This window comes from Acomys russatus, chromosome 12, assembly GCF_903995435.1.
Source record: "Acomys russatus chromosome 12, mAcoRus1.1, whole genome shotgun sequence".
In the NCBI taxonomy this organism is placed as follows: Eukaryota; Metazoa; Chordata; class Mammalia; order Rodentia; family Muridae; genus Acomys; species Acomys russatus.
Genome location: NC_067148.1, coordinates 34,729,064 through 34,744,408, shown reverse-complemented (window position 1 = coordinate 34,744,408; position 15,345 = coordinate 34,729,064). Strand labels below are relative to the sequence as shown.

General features: G+C 40.1%; 1 long non-coding RNA gene across 1 annotated transcript in view; it reads left to right on the top strand.

Moving 5' to 3' along the window:
• LOC127196465 (uncharacterized) overlaps window positions 1-14,386 on the top strand; it is a 182,972-nt gene extending 168,586 nt beyond the window's left edge. The window contains exon 4 of the long non-coding RNA XR_007831484.1: window positions 14,072-14,386. This is a non-coding gene — a long non-coding RNA (uncharacterized LOC127196465). The remainder of the gene's footprint in view (window positions 1-14,071) is intronic.
• The last annotated feature ends 959 nt before the right edge of the window (window positions 14,387-15,345 follow it).

Genomic DNA, 15,345 nt, shown 5'->3' with positions numbered 1-15,345 from the left:
GGGTGCGTGTTCATGGGTTGGGTTTCATTTCATGGAAGACTATTGGATGCTAATGAGAAAGGCACTCATTTTCATTACCCTACATTAATTATTATATAATATGTTTCACTATGACATGTTCATACATGTGAATAATGTGTTTGGTTGTTATTCATCCCCCTCGTTAATCTCTCTTGTCCCATGATCTCATGATCAAGTCTTAAGTGTTTTGAGAGTGACAAAAGTATAAACTGTCTAGTTATTGTCCTAGCTGTTATTTCAAAATAAGTTTGCTTTCAGTAATGAAGCAAAGGTATCCTGTTACAAAAACTCTTAAAAATACCTTTCCCTGTTGCTTCTTTCGGGAAGAAAATAATTTTAATTCAGATTAAGAAAAAATAATGTTTCATTTGCACATTTCTTTATGAAATTGAGAACCAATAAATTTCCCAGGGTTTATTGGGACTTAGTTTACCAATTGCCATATGATTGCATAAATACCATTCCCTGTATTTCCAATTGGTAAATACTCTGCAATTCAACAGGCAGCTATTGCAAGTAATTTGTTAAATGAACTGAAAGATTCATTTGTATTAGTGCTAAGTTCTTAGGAATCTTTATATGATGTTACTAGGCCCAGAACAGGATGTGACAAGAATGACAAACGCCTTTCTGTTTGTTTGTTGCACGTGGGTTCTTTGAGGCATAAAAATCATATTTATAACATGTGACAGATAAGATTGCCATCCTTTGGGTGACCAACATGTTGTGTATGTTTTTCTACAAAAATATTAGTAGAAAACTGAGTCCTATGCTTTGTTTTTGCTTTGAAGTTACATTGGGATCTTATGATTCTCGGGCCCTTTATATATATTTTTAGTGAATTCAGAGAGTCCCACGCTACAGACTAAAGATGAGGAGTTCCCTCATTTAGTATTGCAGATTTAGGTGAAATCTAAATTTTGTCTTGTGCCATGGGGTGCGGGGAAGCGGGAAATCAAGTTAAGACAAGTCAAAATGAGAGACTGGAGAGAAGGAAGACCAAGGAGGAGAAAGGAGAGAGGAGAGGCCTGAGTGTATATGGTGTCTGTGTGTGTGTGTCTGTGTATGTATGTATCTGTGTGTGTGTATGTCTGTGTGTACTGTGCATGTGTCTGTCTGTCTGTGTGTATATCTCTCTGTGTGTTTGTGTGTGCATACCTATGTGTCTCTGAGTGTGTCTGGTGTGTGTATGTTTGTGTGTGCTGTGCATGTGTCTGTCTGTGTATGTCTGTGTATGTGTGTCTGTGTCTCTGTATGTGTCGGTGTGTGTGTTTGTGTATGCTGTGTGTGTGTCTGTCTGTGTATGTCTGTGTATGTGTGTCTGTGTGTGTGTATGTGTGTGTGTATGTGTATATGTTTGTCTGTGTGTGCTGTGCGTGTGTCTGTCTGTCTGTGTGTATATCTCTGTGTGTGTCTGTGTGTGCATACCTATGTGTCTCTGAGTGTGTCTGTGTGTGTGTCTGTGTGTGTGTTTGTGTGTGCTGTGCGTGTGTCTGTCTGTGTGTATATCTCTGTATGTGTCTGTGTGTGCATACCTATGTATCTCTGAGTGTGTCTGTGTGTGTCTGCGTGTGTGTCTGCATATGTCTCTGTGTGTCTATGTATATGTGTGCATGTGTCTGCCTAGGTGCTTGTGGTCAGTGTGTGTATCCGTGTGTCTGTGTATATCTGTGTGTGTGTGTGTGTGTGTGTGTGTGTGCGTGTGCGTGTGTGTGTGATGGTTACTATTGAATGTCAATATGACAAGATCACTCAAGGAACAAATCTCTGGTGTGTCTATGATGGATTGTCTAGATTAGGTTAATTACAGTAGGAATGCCCCTCCTAAGTGAGGGTGGTAACGTTCCTCTGGTTGGGATTCATTCTTCCATTCCATGAGTGCTTCGCTTCACTTGTTGTTACCATAGGTCTGCAAAGAAACAAGGAGAAACCCCTACCCAGATCTAGCCAATGCTCAGAACAGTCTCCACAGTTGAGTGGAGAGTGGGATATGACTTTCTCACGTACTCTGGTGCCTCACATTTGACCATGTCCCCTGGAGGGGGAGACCTGGTGGCACTCAGAGGAAGGACAGCAGGTTGCCAAGAAGAGACTTGATACCCTATGAGCATATACAGGGGGAGGTAATCCCCCTCAGGAACAGTCATAGGGGAGGGGAATAATGGGAAAATGGGAGAGAGGGAAGAATGGGAGGATACAAGGGATGGGATAACCATTGAGATGTAACAAGAATAAATAAATTTTTAAAAAAAGAGTACTTTCAAAGCTCAGGGCGAGCACTCAGTCCATGCTCACTGGACATAAGCACCCCTATGGGAGTCTAATTCCTGAGCCAGGAAGGGTGCCCTAAATGACTCCTGGCCCCTCTTTTCTCTGTCTTTAGCTTCATGTGTTTGTCTTAAACTGGATTAAGACATATAGCCAAAATATGAAATGTACATGAAATGACAAAAGCAAAATCATCAATAAACCTAAACTCCAGAAGTTCTACTACCTTCTCCCCTGGGACAGAATGCTCTGCAGAAGGTGAAATGGTGTAAGTTACTAGTTGCGTGAGGCACCCACTGAGTGAAGAAGGCTTCTGACTTTCAAGGCCTCTAGATAATATGAGAGAGCTCAACGGTGGGTGATGGAGACCAGGCAGGCAACTCACACTCAAAACGGAGCTTCACAAACTAAAATGTTAGCTATTCAAGGCCATGGGTTTTTTTTTTTTTTCAAGGCCATGGTTTTAAAAGATAATACATTTCAAAAGTTTTTGTCCAATCGCTGTCTTTGCAGAGGCTCTAAAAACCATTCAAAGAGCGTGAGGTTAAAAACCTACTGCTGACTTAGACTCCTAGCATACAAATGCTAAAGGTAGTTGCCGTGGCCCCAGGGGCACCCAAGCAAGGAGTCATCAGCACCCACTGTGCTGCTTGGGAACAACAGTCATTAGAGTATCTGGGCTCTTTACAGTCTCATTGGCTCCCTGGCTGCTACTTTTTAGCTGAGACCTTAATCTTATTTTCATACATTTTTTGTAGATACACGTGGCTTGATTATAGGCATTAAGCGGCCACTAGGAGCTTTAGATTAAAGCCTTTGTGAACAGTGGTGCATGGGTAGCTGGGGTTGCCTGCACCCCCTGTGCTCCCTATCTCTCCCTTGCCTCTGTGCTGCCTGTGGTACTTTCTACACTCCCCCTTGCTATGTTCCCATTGCTCTTCATCTCAATGACATCTATTTACTTAAATCTAAGCCAATTAAGCAAGGCACAATAATAGAACACCCTTGTGAAAAGAGCACGAGGGAGGGGCGCTATCAAGCTAGGCGCAGAATAAGAAGGGAAAGTGAAAAACATTTTAAGAGCTCCCCAGCAGACAATCTGCCTCCTGCTTCGCCTTCTATTTATGAGGAGGCAAAGTCTTTTTCTTTCTTTCTTTCTTTCTTTTTTTTTTTTTTTTTTTTTTTTTTTTTTTTTTTTTTTGCCTCTAAAGTTTCTATGCCATGTTTCCACCTCTCATCCCTATCCCCACTTTTTTTGGGAGGAGCGGGGAGAGGAATCCTGATACATCCTTGTGCATCTTAATATTTTTAAGATTACTGCTGTGAGCGTTATTGTTTAATACATCCGGGGCTGCTGTTGCAGAACCTGCAGACCACTAGGAGTCAGATGTGTTTCGCGACTAGGTTTTATGTTGATTTATCGTCTTAGTCGGTAAGTGATATCTTCACTCAAGCAGTCCTCATTTATTCTATGAGCATCACAGGCCGTTTCTGCTGTAATAAAAAAAAAAAATGTTGGCTGCCACTGTTAATAAAATAACCTGCGAGTAGTACCGAAACGTATTTCTGTTTGGAGTTACAGAAGGATGGGCTGCCAACTGCATTCCCACAGTTTTAGTTACATGGCCATGCACTGACTGCTTCTTGTACCCTAAGCAGCCTGAGCTGCTCACCCTAGACTGTAAACTCTTCCCCTGGACTCCAGTGACTCGGTGGTGCTCCATAGATCTGGAGCAGATCTATGAGAATTTCAGATTTCTGGTTTGATGACTAGAACATAGTCTTCTCTTGGATGTGAGACATAGTTTCTCCTCCCTCTTTCTCTCTCTCTCTCTCTCTCTCTCTCTCTCTCTCTCTCTCTCTCTCTCTCTCTCTCTCTTTCTCTCTCTTTAATGCCTGCCTTTCTAAACGATATGCAGTCAAAAGTGTAGTGCTAGGTTTAAAAAAAAAAAAAAGTGCACCAGCACGAAGCAGCTGGTCCAGTGGATTTTAGTTTCCTTAAACCGCAGCTGGAATTTGATTGTTCATATTGACCTCAAGATTGTCTGAAGCGCCATCTCCCTGGTCTAGCCAAATGTGGGCTCTATGAAATCCTCTTATGCTGCTGGAGACTGACAGATGGCTCCCAGCAGGTGAACTCTGCGCTATCAGTAAATGAAATGATTCCTTTCCCTGGCAAAAGCTATGTCTTGAGAGATCTACATATAAGGCATTGGGGGTGCTAAGCAAAGCTAGAGCTGTGTTGAAGCTTAGGCCATGCAGACGAACCCTAACAGAGAATTCCAGCTCTAAGTAATGCTTGTCTCTTTATCAGAGAGCAGAGCCAGCCGTGGTAAATGGTAATGATAGATGATTCTCCACAGTGTTCAACAGGTCTCAAAATATTTTTCTGACCACGTGTGTGTGTGTGTGTGTGTGTGTGTGTGTGTGTGTGTGTGTGTGTTTCAATTTTGCAAGAGCGCTATGAGGAGTTTCATGATTAACTATGACAACACTGGAGATTCATACGTTTAGAAGAACTAGTACACACACCCACTAAAGGTTCAGCCGAAGGCTCAACACAGTTTGAAGTCTTATTTCAAAGACTGAATTTAATTATTTCTACTCAGACACTTTAAGAAAATTAATCCACTGTCATTCATGTTCATTACATCTCTATTTATATGCGCTTATAAATCAGGGACTTAATCCGGGTATAAGAATATTCTATTACTATTGCATATGACACAGGAGCATACTTATCCAAAGTTACCTAGCACCTAGTGTATCTTACATTTCAGCCTTCAGTTGTTCTTATCTTGAGCAGTCACTAAACAAGTGTTTTCTACCACACAGTGTAGCAAAGCAAAGAGACAGTGGCACCTGCCTTCCTACAGTGTAGACATTGGCTGGAATGGAGTGAGGTCGATATTAAACACATAAATCACGTACATTCATAGTGCTGATGATTCATGGTGGCTAGTCTTCCCAAGCTCTCTTGGGTGAAACTAGGTGGCTGACCCTGTAGGAAGGTATTTTATCATGGTTCTGGAGTTCAGAATTAGGGCTGAGTTTCTAGGGAAGACTCTCCTCCTGGCATGTGGGTGTCTGCTTTCACACTGATTGCTATAGATGAACTGAAACTGGACATTTTTAGAGGGTCTTTTCATATATCACTTTATTTTTATCCTTTTTGAGATTATAATAAAATGACATTATTTACTCCGTCCCTTTCCTCCTTCCAAACCCTTCAGCCTACACTCCACCTTGCTTTCCTTCAAATTCCTGGCCTATTTTTCTTGAATTGTTACAAATATATGTGTATGTATATGTAATATACTCATAAATATATCAACACAATCTGTTTGTTCTGTCTAGTGTTACTGTGTAATGCATATTTTCAGAACTGTCCATTTGGTATGGATAGCCAATTGGTGTGCTTTTCATTGGGGAAGACTCTTCCATCTCAGTATTCCTTAGCTGCCTATAGCTCTTTGTCTACAGTTAACTCAGAAGACGATAAATGTGGAAAGAGGGAGGAGAATAAAATAAGAGTGAAGATAGATGAAAAGTCATAAGGAGTCATACTATTAACTATCTACCTAAAAATATCTATATAACATATGTAAGTTGATTTATGAGTACACATGCATAGTTTAAGGAAGTTTCCCATCCAGCTGACAGTGTTCCCCTCAAGAGCCATAGACTCTCCAAGTGTGAAGAGCCCTCTTGTGTTGTTGGTAGAGTTTACTTTCTTTTTTTTTCTAAAGATTTATTTATTTATTATTATGTATACAGTGTTCTGCCTGCGTGTATACCTGTAGGCCAGAAGAGAGCATCATATCACATTACAGATGGTTGTGAGGCACCATGTGGTTGCTGGGGATTGAACTCAGGACCTTTGGAAGAGCAGGCGGCACTCTTAACCACTGAGCCATCTCTCCAGCCACCTGGCAGGGTTTTCTAAGAAATTCCCAAGATGATATAGGCTGTGGCTGTTCCCCTTGGCTGCCCCCAGACGTTGAAGGTGAGTCCCTATTGCTGAAGACACCATATGCTTTGAGCACAGCCCCCAGTAGACCCAAGCTGGTTCTAGTGTGTCATTGTAATAACTCCTTTAATGGCTCTTGGCGAGCTGAACTCATTAGTTAAGATACAAGATGGTCACAGCCGAATAAAGCTCCCACAGAGCTAGTGTTTTTCACATAGTTGTCTTGCTGATTCAAAGAATGTAATTCATAGGTTACAGAAGTTAAGTTTTAGAAATAAATAGTTTATAATAGAGCTTTCAAGCAAGAAAAAAGGCAGAGTTCTTGTATAAGAGAGATGGGCTCTCTGGGAATGGTATACCATTGGGGACTTAATAAGGACTTAATAAGGCCTTACTGGATTGAAAGCAGGATATGGGGATCTGGTCAGTCCAGTTCCCATTCATGGGGTATCCAGTTGCCTCTCAATTTTAGTTGTGCCCTCGAGTATGGTTCCCTGGAAAGTGGTGCTCATTTAGGGTGAAACAGAACAGGGGGAAGGGGGAGCTATTTCTGGCATCCCTGGCCTCTTGTCAGAACACAATCAAAGATATTTTGACATGTTAGGACAACAACAAGGATGAAGTTGCAGAAAGGAAGCGATAACATATGCACCGTTCAGTCAAGGTAAAATGAAACTGTTCACTCTTGGCGTCCTTTGCCCTAAACTATATAGCCACTTGTCATCTCCTGTTCTCATTAAAGGAAGGTTAGTATAAGGACAAAGGTGGTGGTTATAAGTTCTCCTCCAAGATCCATGACTTTGCTAGCCTGTGTAGTTGGCTAGTTTCCCAGCACCAGGCATGAGTTCCCTTTTGTTAAGTGGGTCTTAAGTCCAATTAGAGAGCTTTTGGTTACTGCCAAGGTATGTATGCCACTACTGCACCCTTGGATTATGATGCCATGTTGTTCAGTATTGTGGTTCATGGGTATCATAACTAGGTAGGACTGTTGGATGCTTTACTCCTTTGGAATCTTCCATAGCACTACTGGTACCATGAAAGCTAGTATTCACAGTTGAGTGGAGAGCGAGGACTGAATCGGACATGAACTCTGGTACCCCATATTTGACCACTTCCCTGTGGTGGGGAGGCCTGGTGGCACTCAGAGAAAGAATAAGCAGGCTACCACGATGAGACTTGATAGCCTATGACCTTATAGTGGGGAAGGAGGTCCCCCTCAGTAACAGACAGGCGAGGGGAATAGGGTGAAAGTGGGAGGGAGGGAGGAACAGAATACAAGGGATGGGATAACAGTTGAGTTGTAATCTAAATAAATTAAGTAAATAAAAAATAAAATTAGAAAAAGAGACATGGTGATTTTAGTTAACAATAATGTATATGCCTCCCAAAAACCCTTAGCAGTTTTGTGTTCCTACCACAAAAATGGCAAAGTGATATATATGCTTAGCCACTTGACAATATATATAACACAGTATGTACCAATCATTTGCTTTGTATAATAATATAGGTACACATAATTTTATCTTTAAAAATAAATTAATAAAGTAAGATATCTGATACCTGTATGAAATCAGAGACAAGTGAACAGATGGCTTTGTCAAGTAAGAAAATTGTGTATGTCTTCAGATAAATTCTTATGCTAGGCAGGAAATTGCAATGAAGCATGTAAATAAACAAAATACTGACATGTGTGTCTTGTTTCTGCTCTTGGTGTGTTATATAACAGTATCAACTCACATTTTCTTATACACACAACCACAGGCAGCGTCCAAATATGTTAACAATGTAAGGAATATGTAACTTTTGAGTTTACTTTATGGAGTGATGTCACTGTATATCAACCCTTTACAAGAAGAGAGGGCTCTTATAGTAACTACTGGGCCACCATGATGCTTCATTTGCCCTGGGCACTGAGGTATGTACTGGCCACAGAAAAGCCACATATCTTCAACTGCTGGTGCATTAAACAAAGCCATGTGCATCATACTTAAGTGCGAGAATCTGGTGACATGGATTTTCTTCAGTAAAACACTGTAGAGCTAACGCTCTACTTCGCAACTACCTCTTTGCCCGTATTGTACTTCCAGAAGCCTGTGCGTCACAAGAAATCATGTGGCCAGAGTGCTTGATCTGTGAATGAAAGAGAAGTTGACTGGAAGAGACTTCTCCGTCTATCAGAATTTGTGTGACCTGAATATGAACCTTAGTTCTATAAAGGCTCAGTGAGTTAAGATGGACTTTCTTCACTAATCCAATCCTTGATACTTCACCTTGTACAATATTACATTGAGATTTTTTTGGATGAATATAAACCTCTTCCCCTCAGGCAGCTTAACCCAGCTTTTAGCAGTATCCTGGAGTGCCGGGTCTGGGAATAAAATGGCACAGTGCTTATTAGCCACCGTATCTAGATTCTCTGGTCGGATGAAGACCGTATGTTTTGTGAATAAGGATTTTACTAACAGTTCTTATTTCTTCCAGGTATATATTTGACATATATTTCATTTGAAATAAACAATGTTTGAAAAGCATTTAGATGCACCAAGATGAGAAAGATGTTTTCTTCAAGGCTGCCAAATACAAATAGTCAAAACATTAAGAATATATGATTTATATAATTCCTGATTATGTCACGGTTCTTCTTGCTATAGTTAGTTTGTTGTATATATGTGTAATATAAATGCATATATAAAAATAAAAAATTGATAAAAAAAATAAAGAAAATACTCAGGCCAGAAGTAATGGCACACACCTTTACTTCCAGCTCTCAGGGAAGCAAAGGCAGGCAGATCGCTGTGAGTTCAAGCCCAGCCTTGTTGACAAAGCAAGTCCAGGACAGCCAAGGCAACATAGAGAAGCAAAGTCTCGGGGGAAAAAAAAAGATACTCAAAACCTCTATATCCTATAATTCCATAGTTTCTTAAATTATTTGGTTTATTATGTCTTCAGCTGAGTGCTAGCTAAAACACAAAAGAAATATGGAATAATATCTTTATCATTGGCTATGAGTTTTTAATGCTTATTCTAGTTCATTCTGTAGTATTACCTTCCAACCACTTCTCTAGGAAGGAAAAAAATAAACTAAATCTTTGCCTTTCCAAAAGCAAAACAAAACTATCACAGTAGCCCCAAAAGATGTTTCTCAATCTTCAATGACCTTGGTTCAGCATACTTTGTTGTATTTATAAATATGTAGATAAGTGATTCTAAACATATTAGGGAGTAGCTTTATAGACTTATGACAATGTAGAGAGCTGATTATCTGTTTAAAAACTACTTGAAATAGTAGAACTTTTTCTCTAGTGGGTCAGCAGTCTAGTCCTTGGTAGCTAAAGTAATTAGATTTTTGACAAGTCAAGTCTGCCAAGTTACACGAACTGTTCAAAACCACACAAAGCAAATGGATAGACGAGTGGGAGAGGCTTCTATTGGTCGTCTTGAATCTGACTGAATAGTGCCAAATGCGAGTTGTAATTACAGTAACCTGACTTAGTACCCTAACAACTTCAGCCATCTTTGTTTTTCTTGTCTGAAAAACGACTAGCAAAACAAAACATTAAAGAACTAAGTGACTCTTAGAGTGGATGCTGTTTCAAAGGCAGATGAGGAGCACAACCTAGTTTTAGAGGGAAAGCTTTATCATTAGATACATGCTTGAGAAAAATCTTACCTTGGCATTACTTTTTCACAATATTCTAATTTCCCACTCAAGCATAAATGAGCCTATCGGATTAATTTAGAGAACTGAAGACATTGCGAAGATGGGGCTCACTTGTCCCTCCAGCTTGAGGACATGAGTTCAATTCCAAACATCTATGTGAAGAGACAGTTGCATTAGATGTGATAAAATAGGCAACTTAAAGGAGAAAGGGTTTATTTTGTCTCTTGGAAGAATTGAACCCACTATGGCAGGAAAGGCATAGCAGCAGGCAAAGGAGGCATGGTATCAGGAGCCTGAAGCTGAATCACCACATTTTCATCCACACGGAAAGCAGAGGTGGGGGTGGGGGGGGGACATGAGGAGCAGCAGGAGAGAGAGAGAGAGAGAGAGAGAGAGAGAGAGATAGAGAGAGAGAGAGAGAGGAGAGGGGGGAGGAGAGAGAGGAGAGGAGAAGAGAGAGACAGAGAGAATAAGAAGTGCAACTAGACTATACACATTCATTGCCTACCCCAGAGACTTCCTTCAGCAAGGCTCCGACTCCTAAAGGCTCCATCACCTCACCACACGGTACCATCAGTTGAGAACTAAGTGTTCAAATACACTTGCGGGTATTTCTCATTCAAACCACAACACCAAGTTCATGCATCGCTGTGGGTGCAAGGTCTTTGGGGCTTTCCTGTCAGCCTGTCTTGCTGAATCAGTGAGCACTGGGTTTAGGGAGACACACTATGATCTCAAAACAATACACTCTAGTGCCATGCAGAAAGACATTTGGACCACTAGCCACCATGCTTTTGTGTATACATGTGCACACCCTGGGCATGAATGCACTCACAAGAAACTTCTTTAGATTAATGGTTGAGCAGGTGTGCACTTGACTTCCTTCTTTAGTGCTGTATCCACTTTGGCATTTGATGCCAAGTAGAGCGTGCACCTGCGGCTTCTTCTCTACCTTGTGCATACTCAGTCTGAAGTGTAAGTGTTTACCAGTTGACTTTGTCAGCGCCTGTCAGCCATGGTCCTCAATAATGTTCCTTAGCGTCCAGCTCTCACGGCTCCTGGAAAAGTGGCAGAGGTAAACTGGATAGAAAAAATATGGAGCAGACAAGAGGCAGAGAGCTGCCAGGGAGTAGATTTCAGTTTGTTCAAACAACTGGATATCCTGAACAATAAATGTGCTTAGTGTTTCTAGTAAATTGAAAGCTGCCATGGGTGAAATTGCACTTCTGGGAAGAGCCACAAGCCTTTGTGCTTGAGACTGTCCCTCACCAGAGATGGAGACCCGCAACCACTCCCCTGTGTCTGCTAAGAGCCGGTTCACAGATAAAAGGTTTAGCCCCTTTCTAAGTGTATTCTGGGAATGGGTAATTAAGCTACCATGGCCTGCTTCCTCATCTATAAAGTGGGGATATAATAGTCAAAGGGAGATGGTGAGGAATAAATTAATTTATATGTATGAAGTGCTCAGAACACTGGCAAGTAAGAGCCAATAAATGTTGGCTAATATAGCTTTACATTTCACCCTACAGGGTGTATCTGATGCTAAAAACTGACAAATAAATATAAATGACAAAGCTGTGTTACTTTAATCCTTTGTCTATGGGATGAAATTTAGCACATATCTATGAGTACAAGACTAACAGAAAATTGAACATTCATGTTGGTGTCTCTTATAGGATAGTTCATAAGGTGCTTTTTTAAAAAATATCCCACATGTCATTTTAATATCTCACAGAAAATGAAGTCTGAAAAAGCATTTTCATTTGTTTAATAAAACCCCAACAAAATGTAGATTATGGACTGGAACACTGAGTTTTCTAATAATCATTTCACTTTTTGGTCAATAATTTTCCACTTCTTAGGCGATGAATTTGGCCCTTTACCTACTTAGAATTGAAAGTTTACTTTTATGTGTAACCGCCAAGTTCAATTTTGGAAGGATTAACAGGGTAGTTTTTGGCAATGCCAAGATCGCTCACAATATGAGCGTGTCCTTTCCTATTGGCTGTTGCAAGAACGCAAATGCCCAAATGGTAAATACATTGAGCTCTATGTTTCTCACACCTACTTATCTCTGGCATTGTATCACAAAAGTAGCTCTTGTCCACCTGGGAATGAATGGAAATGTCTAGGCACCAACAACACTGCACTTGGGGAAGAGACAACAGCAGGGTGCAGCTGTCCTATGAACTGTAATTTGCTAAGCTTTGCTCTGGGGAATTCTTTTCTGTCACCATGTTATAAAAGAAGGACACACACACACACACACCACTCACATACACACTGTACTTGAACACTTACACATATGCATGTATTCTTGTTGGAAAATAAAGGCAATGTCCAAAAATAACACTTTCAGATATTAAATGAAAATACTGAATTTAAAGAGAAAATGTATGATATTTTGTTTAACGCTCATTTGTTAAATACCAGAGAACTCCTTTATCTGAACCGGATCCTGATCTCTGTCTAGCGTGTTATATTTGTTTTAAAAACCAACCTGAAAGCTAGGAATGGTGGTACATGCCTTTAATACCAGCGACCTGGAGGCAGAGACAGGCAGATGATGGATCTCTGTGCGTTCAAGGCCAGCTCCTACATTTCCCAGTGAGTTCTGGGAAAGCCAGGCAGCCAAGGCTATGTAGAGAGACCGTGTCTTAGAAAAACAAACAAACAAGAAAGAAAAACACCAAGAACCAAGAAAACAAAAGGGAAAAGCAATTTATGATTCCTTTTGTTTGTTTGATTGATTTGGTTTTGGATTTTCTTTTTGTTTTGGTTTGTTTTTTGTTTTGATAAGAGATGGATGATAGCTTTTTGTCCCTTTAGTCAATCCAGATATTTCTCTAAAGGAACAAAATGCTATATGCCAAGATTTTAGCAATCATTCCTGCTAAAATAATTACTAAATTATTACGATCAATGAGGAATTCTGTCTTTTTGGCTATGGAACTTTCTTTATGGTTCCTTAGATGCTAAGCCTTTTCAGTCTAAGTGTCTATCTGTAGATATACTTGCTCTTACTCACTGTGAGTGCTCATGGGCCAATTGAGCTAATATAAAAGAAACACTAAACACAATCAGTATTTGTTGCTTTGAATCAATGTCTTCTCTGCTCCGACATTTGTATGAATTTGCTCTTTAAAGGTCTCAAAAGGGGCTGGGTAGATTTCTCAGCGGTAGAGCATTTGCCTAATATGCCTAAGGCGCCACATTTGATCTCTGACATCATAATCAAAACGAACTATTCGAGACTAGGCAAAAGAAGAACCACCTCATGCGTATCGTCTACTTGAATCTCCTTCTGGATTCTAAAGATGTGAGAAGGCAATCCATTAGGTCTCACGGTCTTTAATGATAACATGCCATCTTCCTTGGGAATGGGATAGGGTGTGTTCTACTGGGATGAACACATACCAGTCCAGGGGGAAATGAGTACAAAGCTTTAGAAACCCAAGTGGACGTGCCGCACTTCCCAGGGATTCACACACTGTACACTTTTGTAGCCCACGTGAGTGTGGATGCACCTGGATGGCTCATAAGGTAGAAGACAAGCCTGGTGCTTCCAGTAATCCAGTTTGTTTCCAGGAACCACTTCAGTGGGGACCATTCCATATGACTCTCGGCGGCACTCGTCAGTAGAATTTCTAATCCAGAGTGACTTTCAGATTTTGGAATGTCAAAATAAATTTAGTACTCAATGGAGAGGATTTAATTAGTTGTTTAAAAATCCCCCTCTATCCTGTGCTCCATAAAATCGATGCAGACTGGGCTACAGGCCCAGTCTTTTTTAAAGCTTGCTGGATATAATTAACAATTATGAATATATTCTTTGGGGAGATTACACAATCTTCTGCTATTTATTAGCTGAGAACAATTTAAAATTTTACTCTTCCTTGGATGTTACCCTTAAGAAACATTGTTAGAGTGATGCAAAAAGATAGGAAAAAAAAAAGCATTCATTAATCTATATACTTGGTGCTCTGTGTTAAATGTCTGAGAAGGTACTCAGCAGGCCACAAATTAAGTACATTAGGAAGTGTATCTTCCAGTTACCCAAATTCAAAAGAGAAAACGTGTTGTTTCCTGTTAATATGATTGACATGTGTGGGTCAGAAATTAACTCATGAGTTTTTCTCTTCTTTTAACAGAAGGAAACCAGAACATCCCACCAGCCCTTTGAGAATACAACATAACAAACGTGACTACTTTACGACTTCCTTGAGTAGGTGAGACCCTGTTTTATCTGCTGTAAAAGAGTGGCCCACCATTGCGATAGGCAGTTCAGTTCTTTGCTAACCATAGTTTTAATATTTTAAAATTAAATGCCAGTTTATTTTTTAAGGAAGAAATAGCACTTTGAATTTCACAGCTAACACACTGGGAATTATAAAATGCCATTTCAGGTTTTAGATTGACTAAATGAAAGGCTCTTGATTTGCAATGAGTATTGAACGAAGCCCTGTCTCTTCAGCTAAATCATTATTTAACAATATTTTTTATGCAACTATCATGTGCTAGGCATGTTCCTACATGACTTTATATAAATTAATGCATTTATTTCTTTACATCAGTTCTGTGGGGTGGGCAATGCATGATGTTCATTTTACGGATTAAGGGCCCAAGACAAAGGGACAAGAGACAGAGATAAGCAAAACTGCACCTGGGAGACTGAACACAGGCTCAGTGGTGATGCAGGGCAGGTTGCTTGAGGAAAGCGTGCCCACGAACCAGATTCCCATACATTTGACATAAATTCCCTCTGTATTTAAATAAGAAAGTAACATTTGCTGAAAATGTAGTCAGTGCATAGCAGGCCCATTTTTATTGTCACACTCCTGCCACATAGCCAGTAATTGCCTGAATAAAGAAATGAGTACCTTAGCTGCATTTACAAATAAAAACTATGTTTTCTTTTATTCTGCTCCTTTTAACTAGAAACTTTATCATAGAGGTAGAACAAAAGTATACAGAAGTTGCGAAGGAGTGATCCCCCCGTTTCAGAAAACGCATTTTAATTTAACTTGTTTTTATTAAAGTTATTGAATAGACTATCTATAAATGGCTTTCTTTCTTTCATTAACTCTTTATTTTATTTCAGAGTGAAAAGTTATTATGTTTTCATTGCAAAAGGCTATCAATGTTATGATAAATACCTAAGCATCTGCCACATAGGTTAATCAGCCGCTCACATACAGCTATGTTAAAATCTTCTCTGAATAAACCATCATCATGGGAGCAAAAGCACCCTTTGCTTTCTTCTCGCATTCCTGCTTTCCTCCCAGTGAGTGTCAGAATCCTAAAGGTACATAGTGTCCTCTGTGTCTTCTACTACCTGACAAATAGAAGCTGCATCTTCCAAGCATACAAAGCTGGTGTCCCTCTGCACATGTCACTTTATAGGTTACCTTCATGCGTTGTCATA